Genomic DNA, 11885 nt, shown 5'->3' with positions numbered 1-11885 from the left:
ATCTGAACATGGGCGTCCATTTGGAAAATGAAACAGTTACAGGACAATGAAAACAACGTGTGGACGGTAGAATGTCCCAGACGCGGGAGCTGCGTCCAAGGCCAGGAAGATGGTCGGGTCTCTGAGACTAAAACTCAGGTCGGGCCCCCCGCTCAGCACCTCTGCCAATGTGCGGAGTTGCCTGCGGGTCTTCTCTCCCCCTCCCCCAGACTGCCTCCTACCTGTGGCCCTGATCCCCGCCTGTCCTGGGCCCATCCGCCATCCTCTCCTCTGCACCTCCTCCCTGGGCCAGTCTCGCTGCCCCTCACGCTGTGCTCGGCCCCACTCAGGACGCCTTCATCCCAGACGTTCCCGTTGGGCCTGACATTCTCCCCATTTCATCCTGCCATTGGTTGGTTTGCCACTAACAACCGAAGTTCTCAAGCATCCTCTCTCCCCAGCGTTACTTCCCCGCCACCATCTCACTACTTAACCTTTACAACCTGCTTTTCATCTCATATTTCTATAAAAGCTGCCTCCTTCTCAGTCATTTCTGAGTGCCAGGTCTGATTAAATGTCTCGGTCTGCCCGGCCTTGACCTTCCTGCAGTGGTTAGCACCCCTGAGCGATGCCCCCTGGAGCCTTCTGCACCCTGGTTCTGGGGAGCCCGCACAACCCTGGCTTCCCACCCACCATGGTGTCTTCTCTGCGTTCTCAGTGGGCTCCATACGGGTTCCTCCTCCCACACCCGCCCTTGGTGATCTCAACAGCTCTCTCTTTCTACGATGTTTCCATCTTTGATAAAAACGGCTTACACTCGGTGACGACTGACTGGGCGTCCGATGTGCACTCGGAACCTCACGCACGCTCTCATACTGAGATCTCGTAACAGCGCTGAGTGGGCACTGTCTTCATCCCACTTCACAGATCCGGAAGCTGCGGCTTTCCTGAGGAGTAGATGCCAGTCAACCCCCAGCAGAACAAGCATCCGACGGGGCTGTCCTGACCCAGAGACCTGAGCCCCGGCCTCACGGAGGAGGGTCCCCGCCCCACCCATGGGGACTCCCTCCACCTTCGCCCACCTGGGGCTCCAGCTATGACTCTCAGTGTAGTCCTCACATAGCGTCATCTCCCAGAAGCCGCTCTTCTCCTTTGTCCCCTTCCCTCAGGAAGCTTTTGCTTTTTTTTCTGCTTCTCAAAATTGTACATATTCTTCAAGATCTAGTTAAATGCTGCCTTCGTGAACACTTCCTGAATCTAAACCAGAAAATCCTGGCCGTGCTGCTAAATTTCTGAACGAGTCTGCACCTCTTCCAAGCACCGCAAATACAATTTTTTTTTACATTCCTCACCTTCTCTACTGTATTACAAACTTTTTTGAAAGCACAATCTGTCTGCATCTTTAATATAGCACCCAGCATACAGAGGGGACTCACTATTTTTTAAATGAATGACTCAAGACAATAGAAGTCAGAATCCTTCACTCTTCTAAGACCCTCTCTGCTCTTGGAGAATCATAGATAATTTACTTTTATTACATTTTAAAGAGCATAAAATCAGCTTACACATAGATAAAACCAAGCTAACCACATGCACAGAATAATTATGAAGTCAATAAAACATTCCGCAATCTTAAGAACACATGTCAATAACCCTGCCGAGAGAAGCCAGGATCCGTCACACGGTTCGTGGTCCCGGGAGGTAGTTAATATTCCAGGCAAATTTGAGCAGGTTGGTGATGTGATTTAGCTGTCTCAACCGTGCTGAGTGATCGCCTCCTCAGATCGAGGAGCGGGATGGCGAAGAAAACAAAATCACTGCTCTCACCTTCGATTTCCTCACCCCGTCCATGACAGTTGTGCGTTTCTGTGTGCGTTTTCCACGGCTCAGGATTAGCCGGTGTGACAGGGGGTTTTAATCTGTGGTTCCACCCATGAGCACATACAATACATGCAGCTCTCTCAGCACAAGCCCTGATTTTGGAAGATTACAAATTACAGGACCACAGGCAATAGCCACACAGTTTAGGTCCGAGATGTCCGGTCATGACGCGGAAGTGGGAGGCGGATACAGCCGGTGTCGTCTGACAGCTGTCCTGGGACACACGCGGCACCCTGAGCTCCGTCTCCAGGATGTGACTTCGCATGGGGATGGTCACACCCTCCTGTCAGGCGGCTGTGCGGGTGAAGGGGACGAGAGTGCTCAAAACGCCCAGCAGCCCACCTGCCAGAAACGCTGGTTTCCTCCCTCTGCTCTTCCTCCTTGTATTCAAACCTTTCAGTCTCTCTGTTAAAGGCAGGGCGTTTCAAGTCCCCGGTTTCCAGTCTCTCCATCTGCAAAGTGGAAGCAGTAGCATTATTTGTTACTTCCGTGCTGACCACTGCGTGCGAAGCCGCTTTCTCCATCACTGGCAGCTACACGGACGCTGCTCGCTGTCTGAGCCCCATTATGGGTGTCCTCTCTGCTTTTCTCTGAAATGCTGCTTGTGTGACCCGCATGTGTGTGACTGTGAGCTGAAACACCAGTTTAAACGTGGGTTTTGGTGTGCTCACCAAAGCTTGAAGCAAACACACAAAACATCCTGTCCAACTGCAGTTGGACAAACGCTCGGCGTTGGACGAGCCTACCTGCTAACGGTGGTGGCGGGACAGGACTGAGACCTTGGAGAGGCGGCGCTCTGGCTTCTTCCCTCTCTGAAACGTTCTGGAAACTAACGCACCAATGACTTCAGTGCCAACAGCCCAAGTCGTTCATTTTTCTCAAATATGTTTGAAAGTTGACTTTTAGAAATGCTTTCCGTCTGGATCAGTGAGTGCGCTGTGAGTGCTGAACTACCAAAAGATCTCTCATGAGAACAGCACTCGGCTTCCATACTGAAAGGGCTAAAATGCCAAATTCGGCTTTTCAGGGATAAGATCGATCGCTGCCCATCGGACTGAACAAGGAGCTCCCTTGAGGAAGCCGACCTCTTCCGTCCTCTTTCCAGGGCCCGGCAACAGTGGGAGCACAAAGTGTTGGTTGAATGAACGGGTGAACGGTTGAGATTTCTCCTGGTCCCTGGAGAGAGGGTGCTCGGTTTCCCAGCCCCGCCATCTCTTCGCGTGGAGGTCACTGTCTCCTGACCCGTGAGACCGGGGACGGGCAGTCAGCCTGACCGAGTTCTCCCTCACAGCATCAGATTTTAATTTCAGAGTGGGAAAGAAGATGTTTTCAAACAAGCTATAAGTAGACAGTTGGAGAATTTGGTGGAAATAGGGGAAAAAACGTTAAATGTTAAAAGGATGTTATTTGGGAGAACAATGAGTAATTGGATGCATTCAGCGAACCAAAAGGCTATATGAGTATTTTATTACTTAAATAATATAATTACATAAATCAAAGCGCTAATTTGGTTGGGACAATGCACATTCAAAAGGGAATGGGAGATGGTTCTTTTCTCAGAACTGCTCTCAAAATACTGGTAGAAAAAATGAAAGAATATCTAGCCATGCATCTGAGCCACCGTGGTAGCCCCCCTCCCAGCTCTAGTAGAAACTGTCTCATCAGTGTCAGCGTTTTCGTAATTTCTAATCTGTAGTTAACAAGTACATAACGAGTCTATATGGAGCTTTTTGAAGCATACTCTTGTCTAGTTGCCTAATTTTTATAAAAATCCAACAGACATTAAAACAGGCAAACTTGAGGTGGTAACACCAATATTCAAACTTCTACCGCAGTCTTGAAGCCAGGCCATCATGTACATAGTCAAGGCTGTGTCTCTTGATTTGACTTCATAACAGAGCACGTGATAAAACATAACTTTCATTGCAGACTATTATATGTGTCTTAAGAGAAAATCTATCCAAATGAATACTTCACTGTATTGCGATTCTTTTTTCTTTGAGAGGATTCATTTGGACACAGATTTTTAAAGCTCGGAAATGAGGAGTTTAGGATAAAAGGAAAATCAGAAGAAAAGAACAGAAAGAAGCGAGGAAGGGAGGCAGGGGAGAAGGATAGAAAGGAAAAGCGAAGAAAGCAGACAGAACTGAATCTGTCCTGAGTGCAGCTGGGCGTGTCTGCTTGACTTAAATGACCTGAGAGGTCTCAAAAACAGATCGGAAAAGCTAATTACTTTTTTTTCTAAATCATATGAAGAAAAAGTGATTAAGCGGGTCAGATTTCCTTGTAGCCATTTCTGAGACAGTATAAAAAAACTCTCAAAAGTTTGCAAACTTGCCAGGCGGCTTCACGAAGGCTGTCATCCTGGCAATGTCCTTTTCCGTAGTGTTCAGTCACTCAGATCACCTTTTCCGTACTTGCCCGTTATTCTGGAAGAACATCACAGATAACAAAATATGTTAAACACAGAGTAAGAAGCCTGTGGCTTTGGGAAAAGATTTCTGTGCTTGATATCCTTAACTCAAGGGCTGAGTGAGATTCTGTCATCAAAACGGAGTCTGGGCCGTCACCTCCATGAACAGTGTCCCAGAGAAGTGGGGGCTTCTGCAGGTGACAGGTGGCCTATGAGACGGACCTAAGCCGTAATATGGTCCTCTGTGGAGCACGCGTCTGCAGTTGGTTCCTTGGGGATGGAGACAGATCAGTTATGTCATCCAGCTGGTGGGGGTGGAGACAGGCTGGGGCCAGAGGACACGGACCTTGGCCATCTACCTCTGTCTTCTGTGACCCAGGAAGCACTCAGGACTGCACTACAGTGTCCGTCACTTCTTACCAAAGAGGGTGGATTATGACAGTTTGAGAAATACTCTCAGGAGAATCTCAGAGCTGGGGTGTCCTCCAGACTCCACAGACACTCTTGTTAACTCTCCCAGAGAAGTATCAGCTGAGTAAGTTATTTGTTACATTCGAGTGGTTATCAAATAACATGCGTTCCTGGAGCATAAAGATTGCTTCCTAGAAGAATGAGAAGTAATCCTTCCTTTTAACATTTTCACCTTTCTTCTGCTCATTCAATTCTCAGTCTAGTTTTGACTCATTTGGAATAATGTGAAATACTTTAAAGTCACTGAAGCACTTAGAAAATACGCAATTGTATTTATGCAGTCAGATGTTTGCCATTCTGAGCAGAGGGGTGTGGGAGTGGGAAGACTTAAAAACTAGCCCAAAACAGACAGTATCAAGAAAAGTTCATCAGGACCTTCACGGATGTGGACACTGCCTGGTGGTGCTACCCATCAGCCTGTGCAGGTCATAGAAGGAAGAAAGAAGGCAGTGAAGTGCATTAGGATACAAGGGAGAGGAGCGAAGTCGGCCGAAACAAAGGCTGCTTCCAGGTCAGAGGGGTGAGGGTCGGTCCCTTTGCCTCTTTCCGTTTATACTGATGGGGGCGCGCAGGCCAAAGGCCCAGCGCGTTCTCAGGACCACCAGCCCGGGGAGGGGGGGCTCCGAGACCCCACGTCGGCGCCAGAGAGAAAGTGAACTGGAGCAGAATTTCACACCTGTGTTTCTCTGCCCCCGCAGCAGTGGTCGCTCTGCGCTGGCTCTGGCGGGCGGCTCCGCGCCTCCCAGGAGAACCCTCCTCCGGGCGCCCTGAGAGCTGACTTTCCTGCTCAGACCGCCTCTGCGAGATCTTCATCCTTCCCTTTGACACGCGTCCCCTCCGGTTCTCTCCCAGCCTTCTCCCAGTGAGCGCGAAGGAGCCGAATCACCCAGGGAGGGCCCGAGAGCCCCTCTGCTCCCATGCTCCTCCCAGGACGCCGCATCCCCGTCACGCGGGGAGTCTTCTCCTGATGTAAGTGGCCAAGCGGCCTTGGCAGAGGCCGCCCGAAGGGCCGGGCCTGCGGCTCCGAGTCTAGGTGGCCAGGCGCAGGTGCTTGGGGGTGTGGTCCCAGAGGAGGGGCGTGGCCACAGTGGAGGGTGTTGCCATAGTGGAGGGGTGTGGTCCCAGTGGAGGGGCGTGGCTGTGGGTGGGCGGGGCATGGTCACAGAGGAGGGGCGTGGCCATAATTAAGGGCGTGGTGATGGTGGGGGCACGGTCATGGCGGAGGGGCGTGGCCAGAGAGCACCCACTGGTCTGAGCACCTCTGTGGCCACACTTGCCCGTGGGGTCTCAGCCAGTCCAGGCCACAAGCCACCGCGATGAGCCTTCCCGGCTTTATGTCCTCTTGGGAAAAACAAACCTGGATTTGTGGTTTGAATTGTTTTGGTAGCATATTAATGAAGAATGCTCTGCTGGAAACAAGATGAAAATATGCCTTTAATAAGGACATTTTCCAACACCACAGACCGAATTTGAGCCACTGAGTGATGACGCACTAGGAATTTCTCTTAAAAAATGAAGAAAGGGCAGAAAAAACCCTTTCCACGTTCGGTGTCCTCTTGATGTGTGTTCAACATATTTCTTTAAAGTTTTTTACTGTTCTTTCTTCAAAGACGACTCAGTTTAATAGAAATGTTTTACAATTGCTGAATGTATAATATTGTTTATAAGAGGGAATTACAAAGAATGGATATATACCAATAAAAATGGCATATTAGGGATTTTTTTAATTCTCAAAGAAGAAATAATAACAAAATAATGTCTTCATAATGGGGGTGGGTGGGGAAGAGGAGAAAGCAAAGTTAAAATAAAGAAAATAAAAATTCGACAATAACCAAATGTACTAAAATGTGTTTTTTCCCTTTTGGAGAGGTGAGGTGATAGGGTTTCTGTCTATGAAACCAACTGTTTACAAATATTCAAGCCCATAAATTTGAAGAGAACCTGAATATAGAAAATTCTTGTTAATGCAGTACATTTTCTGGTAATTTTATAGTCCAATTTTCAGTGATTCCCCACAGAACGAATGCAGTTCAAAGGCAATTTTATAAAGTACTTTGCAGATAACTATTATCTGCTAATTATTAGAAATTGCATGTTGTTGTTAATTGCATAAATAAATTGTTTTATCTGAAAGCCATTAAAAAAAGGTTTGGTGTTTGAAGCATATATGGTTTTGATGTTCCTGTATAAAAACGGCAAACTGTTTAACTCTGAAATAATGACATGCTGCTTTTAGACAATTTCTTAGACTAATGGGTTGTGAGGAGGGAGGGGGCATGAACATGCATTTTACTTTATTTCTGTGACATACTTCGACTGATTATAAATCTACATGGAAGGAAAGATTGCAAATATTTACCAGATCTTTTAGGATGATATCCATACAAAGCTACATTTCTTTTTCTCAGTCCTTAGAAGAGGTTAATGTAAACATTTCCTTTTTTGCCAAAATAGTCTTATTTTTTTAATGTTCCTTTTTGCAGCATACTTGACTCATAATTGGCCATAAGAGAAAAATATTTGTAGGAACAATTGCCTTTGATTTTCTATGAAATAACTCAAGAGAGTATAATAAGATATACTAATAGAATTTGAGAACAGGACGTGTGGGCCACTGCGAATGCCTCAGGAAAGAGTCAGTACCTCGGAGGACAGGTGACTGTCCCCTTCCCAGGGGCCAGGAGCTCAAGGAAGGGGAGACAGTTCAGCCTTCGGAGTGCACTTTGAGGAGAATTGGGCAAGCACCGAGGTCCCTGGGGATGCCCAGGCGAGGCAAAGAGGGCCATGCAGTCCACTTCCCAAGAGATGCCAAGACAAGGTCCTCACCCCGCCTGCCCAGTGCCAAGTTCAGGAGCCCAGGAGGGAGAAGGGAGGGCGGGAAGGGGCACAGGCCTGACAGAGTGGCCTCGTGGACGCCAATGGATGAAGTGGCCTCTGTCCACGTGGTGCGAGAGGTCCCCGAGCACAGGACACAGCCCTTCCCGTCCCTCACCTGTCATGGCTCTGAACTCAGTAGTGCGCAGAGAGTGAGGGGGGAGGGTGTGCAGTGCCCTTGGCTGGAGGGAGAGCCACAGGAGCAGGTGCCCCGGGATGTGGCCTCCCCAACACGGGTCTGAACAAGGAAGACCATGAGGGAGGGCACCGGGCAGCCCTCCATGGCCACAAGCCTCCCGGGACCAGCGCCTTTCTCCGCGGGCCAAGAGCCTGGTGATGTTTCCCACGCAGCAGACACAGCACCGCCAAGCAAGCTGGGAGGTGAGCGTGACCTTGACGCCTGCTGAGCTCGGTCAGAGTGGACCAGTGACCGATGCGTAAGCTTTCGAAGCCCTCAGCTCGTCCAGTGGCCACTGTCACTCCATATCGATGAGAAAATCATGCTCACGGGCTGTCCACCAGCACTGACCTACTGCTCATCGCTGGTCACTGCTTTGATAATTACAGAAAGTCTCATGTATCACACAGGAGCCGTTCTGGTTCCTGCCACAGCCGTCAGCTCACGGGGCGGCCATCCACCATCCCCCCTGCGGGGGGGGGGTTGCAGAAGGCTGACCCCTCGGCCCGCCCTTCAGACCCTCAGCACGCTCAAGGTGAGCTGGGCAGAGCATCACCTTGGACTCGCAGACCGATGGTCCTCCCTGGGGCCCCTGCCGGGGAGACATTGGGCCTATAGACTCGGTGCCCGGCCAGCCTAGGCCAGTGGCTGAGGGCAGGGATCCCTGTCAGGTTGGGGTCAGCCAGGCCTAGCAGCGGACCGGCGAGCCCACAGCCGACCATGGGCTGGCCTCTCCCCAACTCCCCGCAGGCAGACTGCAGCCCTGCTGGTGCAAGGGGCCAGCAGAAGGTGGGGGCAGCTCCTTCCCCGTCTCCAGAGACCAGAGAAGCACACCGTGGAGGGTGGAGAGGGCCCGGCAAGGCCTCTGCTGGCTTCATGAGACAGAACAGGCTGCCGGGCGCAGGGAGGGCCTTGCCTGCGGTCAGGCTCACACTCTGGCCTCCCGCCCCTTCAGAGCACCGCCCTGGCCTCGCGGGGCCGCAGAGGACCTCATCTTCACGACCCCATCTTCCTGCAGTTCTGGTAATTCTGAGCTTTCTCTCCTCAGAGGCCTGGCCCAGCCCCCAGCCCCCTGTTTTATGAGATCTGCTGAGACCACATCTCGAGGGAGCATGTTTGAAGGTGTCAGTCAAATTGATGAAAGAAAGAGACAAATTCATTAATTAATTCCCTCCTGAGACGAGTTCTTGCTGCCAACCTTACGCTCAGAGTGGATTTTTATGGTTGAGTTATAAATCCCTCACAAGTGGGGCTTCGTACAGACAAGCTGTCAGAGGTTTAAATGCCACCCAGCCATGGGTGCCTGGGGCCGTCGTAAACAGGGCGTCCGCTCAGGGCCTCCAGGGTGAACTTGGAGCCAGATCTTTGGCAAATCTTCCAAAAGATCATAGTTTTAATCACCAGACTCTGCAGTGCTACCTGCAGTCCCCAGACACCCAGTGGGTCCCTCGTGGCTAAGAGGACGGAGTGGCCGTGGCCACCCCACGGGGTGGACGGTAGGGCCGCTCAGAACCGGGCCCATCCCATAGCCCAGACATCTGGGCTGCAGCCCCGCACCCACCGCGGGCCAGCCTCCCGGGGGGCTGCGTGGGGGAGGCACCACAGACACCCAGGACAGGCCCTCTGCCCTCCCAGGGAGCACAGGACGTACTCAGCTGTCTCTTTTATGAGAGTTCTGTGTCTGCCGCCATCAAAGGGAGCGAGAGGCCGTCTGGAAGAAAGGCCAGGACCCCTGGCCAGACGGTTTCTGGGTGAAAATCTTGAACCCCTGGTCGCACCCACCCAAACCCTGCCTGACTGCTGTCTGTGAAGTCAGGAAAGCTCACACTCCCAGGAAGAAGACGGGTCCTGGGCCCGCGGGCAGAGCCCACACCTGGCCCCACTCTTCACGCCTCATCCTTGTGTGACTTGAAGGTCCATGAAGGTCCAACCGTCTCCCTGCAGAGCCCGGCGGCCCGACCTCCAGAGTCACCTGACCTCTGTGAAACAAATGGACACAAGTTCAATTTCAACAAAATTATGTCCGAACACAGCACGGCCGTGCATGGACGACAGGTGGTGAATAGTTGACTTGATGTGGCCGCCCTCCACCTGGCTGGGACCGTGTCGGGATGGACAAACCACCGGCTGTCAGTCCAGGTGCGGAGAGGGTCCTGGGTCAGGAGCCATTGGACGCATTGACCTGAACCCCACGGCGGGCCCCGCGCCAGGTGGGCACCCGCGTCCTCCCCAGCAAACCCACACGGTACTCCAGTTCCTGGGGAGGCAGGCCGTGGGCGCGAGGAGGGAGCCCCTGCCCCGATGGGTAATGAAACTGATGCTGCTCCCTCGCGGGAGAGCGTATTGACCACGGCCAGGCCGGGCTGCTCACGGCCTTCCTGTCATCGCACGGGAGAATCTTTATCTCTCGTTTAAAAAGGCCAATAGCGCCCCGCGCCACGGCAGTTATCAGCAGCCCCTCCAGACGGGTGAGTGAGCCGGCGCCTGGCAGGGCTGAGAGCGGTGGGGGTGGGCGATTAGAGTTAAACCAGAGTAACAGGTTTGCAGCAACAGCCGCCTGCCTGCCGAGGATTCCCTGGTGGGAGAGGGGCCGTGGGTGGGGCCGGGAGGAGCCGGGAAGAGGGGGCGCTGGCTGGGGGGACCCGATCTTGCCCCTGCCCTGCGTGCGAGGCTGAGGCCTTGCCCACCGCCCGAAGTAACACTAGGCCCCCTCCCTTCAGATGCCCAGAGGCCACGGTGATGGAAGCCCCGTCCAGTGTGGACCCCGTGGGATGGTCTCTGCTCTCCCCTCCCCCACTGCCGCCCCCCGACCCCAGCCCTCCATCAGGGTCGCTTGCTGGCAGCACCCCCGTCCTTGTGCCCTCAGGACCGGAGGGCGGTTGCTTTCTGTTCTGAGTGTGAGTTTTCCGTATGTTCTTTTTCTTTGCGTTTCTTTATTTTCCCAAATGAAATGTAATCCAAACCTGAACCATGCGAATCTGCAGGATGGAGAATTTTCCTCTCCTCTGATTCCCAGTTTCTAGAATAATAGCATTTCACTCACACATCCCGTGGGGAACCATCAGTGTCTCCCCGTGTCTGGGGATGGATGGGGCACTGGGCTGGGCGGCGAGGGCAGAGCTGGGGGGAGCCGAGCCCCGTGAACCCCGGCCTCCGTTCCCAGCGCGTCCCTGCAGCTCATGGCCTCTGGGCCCCGTATCTGGTCGCATCCCCATCTGCCGCTGCTCTCCGACAGCCTTCCTGAGACCCCAGCTCATGATACTCCTCCCGCCGGGTGTCAGCCCAGCACAAAGAGCCCCTACTCCTCCGCAGAAGCCGGGAGACAGCTCTGGCCCCGGCACCAGCAGCAGCTCCCCCTTGAAGCGCCTGGCATCTCCCCATGATTTCCTGGATGTAACTGCTGGGCAAATAGCGTCATCTCTGTCTGAATTTACCGCACAAGATGAGCCATTTTCTCTACTTTAATGGCATCCCCTCTGTAACGGGGAGGTCGCGGGCAACAACGCCTACACAGCAGAGCTGTCAGTGGAGCGTGCGAGCCGCTGTAAGGCTGTCTTGTCCTGATCCCGCACGCCCTTCAGCCCATGCTCTCTCACATGCATGCGAGAAGTTTCTGTGCGGCTTTTCTCACACATCCCACTGTCCAGGTGGTTCTGAGACAAGCTGGGGCTTCTTTCACTCCTTCGTTCTTTTTCAACTGCAACCAGTAGACGTTGCTTCTCGAATCATCTTCCCTTGAGACCCAAAGCAAGCTGGGCTCAGCGGCGCCCTCACCTCCCAGGATGCGCTGGAACACACAGGCCGGCCGCGATGACCCGAACCCATGGTCCCGGCTGCGGAGGCTGGCGGGGTTGTTCCCCAGCCAAGACCCTGCCCAGCTGGCACCAGGCAGAGGCACATCCCTCTCCTGCCCCGCCATCCTTTCCCGCAGCTGCCCCAAAACAGTCGTCTCTCCTGTGACTCCGTGGAGCAGAAGCCACCACACCAAGGACAGGAGCGCCCTCCGAAGGGTGGATGTGCCAGGCCCTCACGGAGACGGAGGCACAGGAGGGGAGGGAGGCGCCATCACAGGGGTCCTGAGAACACAGG

The 11885-nt window shown here is 52.9% G+C and overlaps 1 long non-coding RNA gene across 1 annotated transcript; it reads right to left on the bottom strand.

Annotated features, from left to right (window-relative positions):
- Positions 1-1449: 1449 nt before the first annotated feature.
- On the bottom strand, positions 1450-5739 carry LOC140690458 (uncharacterized). Its single transcript, XR_012065734.1, has 2 exons — positions 5421-5739; positions 1450-4289 (listed from the first exon to the last, which is right to left on the bottom strand). It is a non-coding gene; the product is annotated as an uncharacterized lncRNA (long non-coding RNA).
- Between the last annotated feature and the right edge of the window lie 6146 nt (positions 5740-11885).

Source organism: Vicugna pacos, chromosome 30 (genome assembly GCF_048564905.1).
Source record: "Vicugna pacos chromosome 30, VicPac4, whole genome shotgun sequence".
Taxonomy (NCBI): Eukaryota; Metazoa; Chordata; class Mammalia; order Artiodactyla; family Camelidae; genus Vicugna; species Vicugna pacos.
The sequence above is the reverse complement of the archived record's forward strand: the minus strand, read 5'-3'. Positions and strand labels throughout refer to the sequence as shown.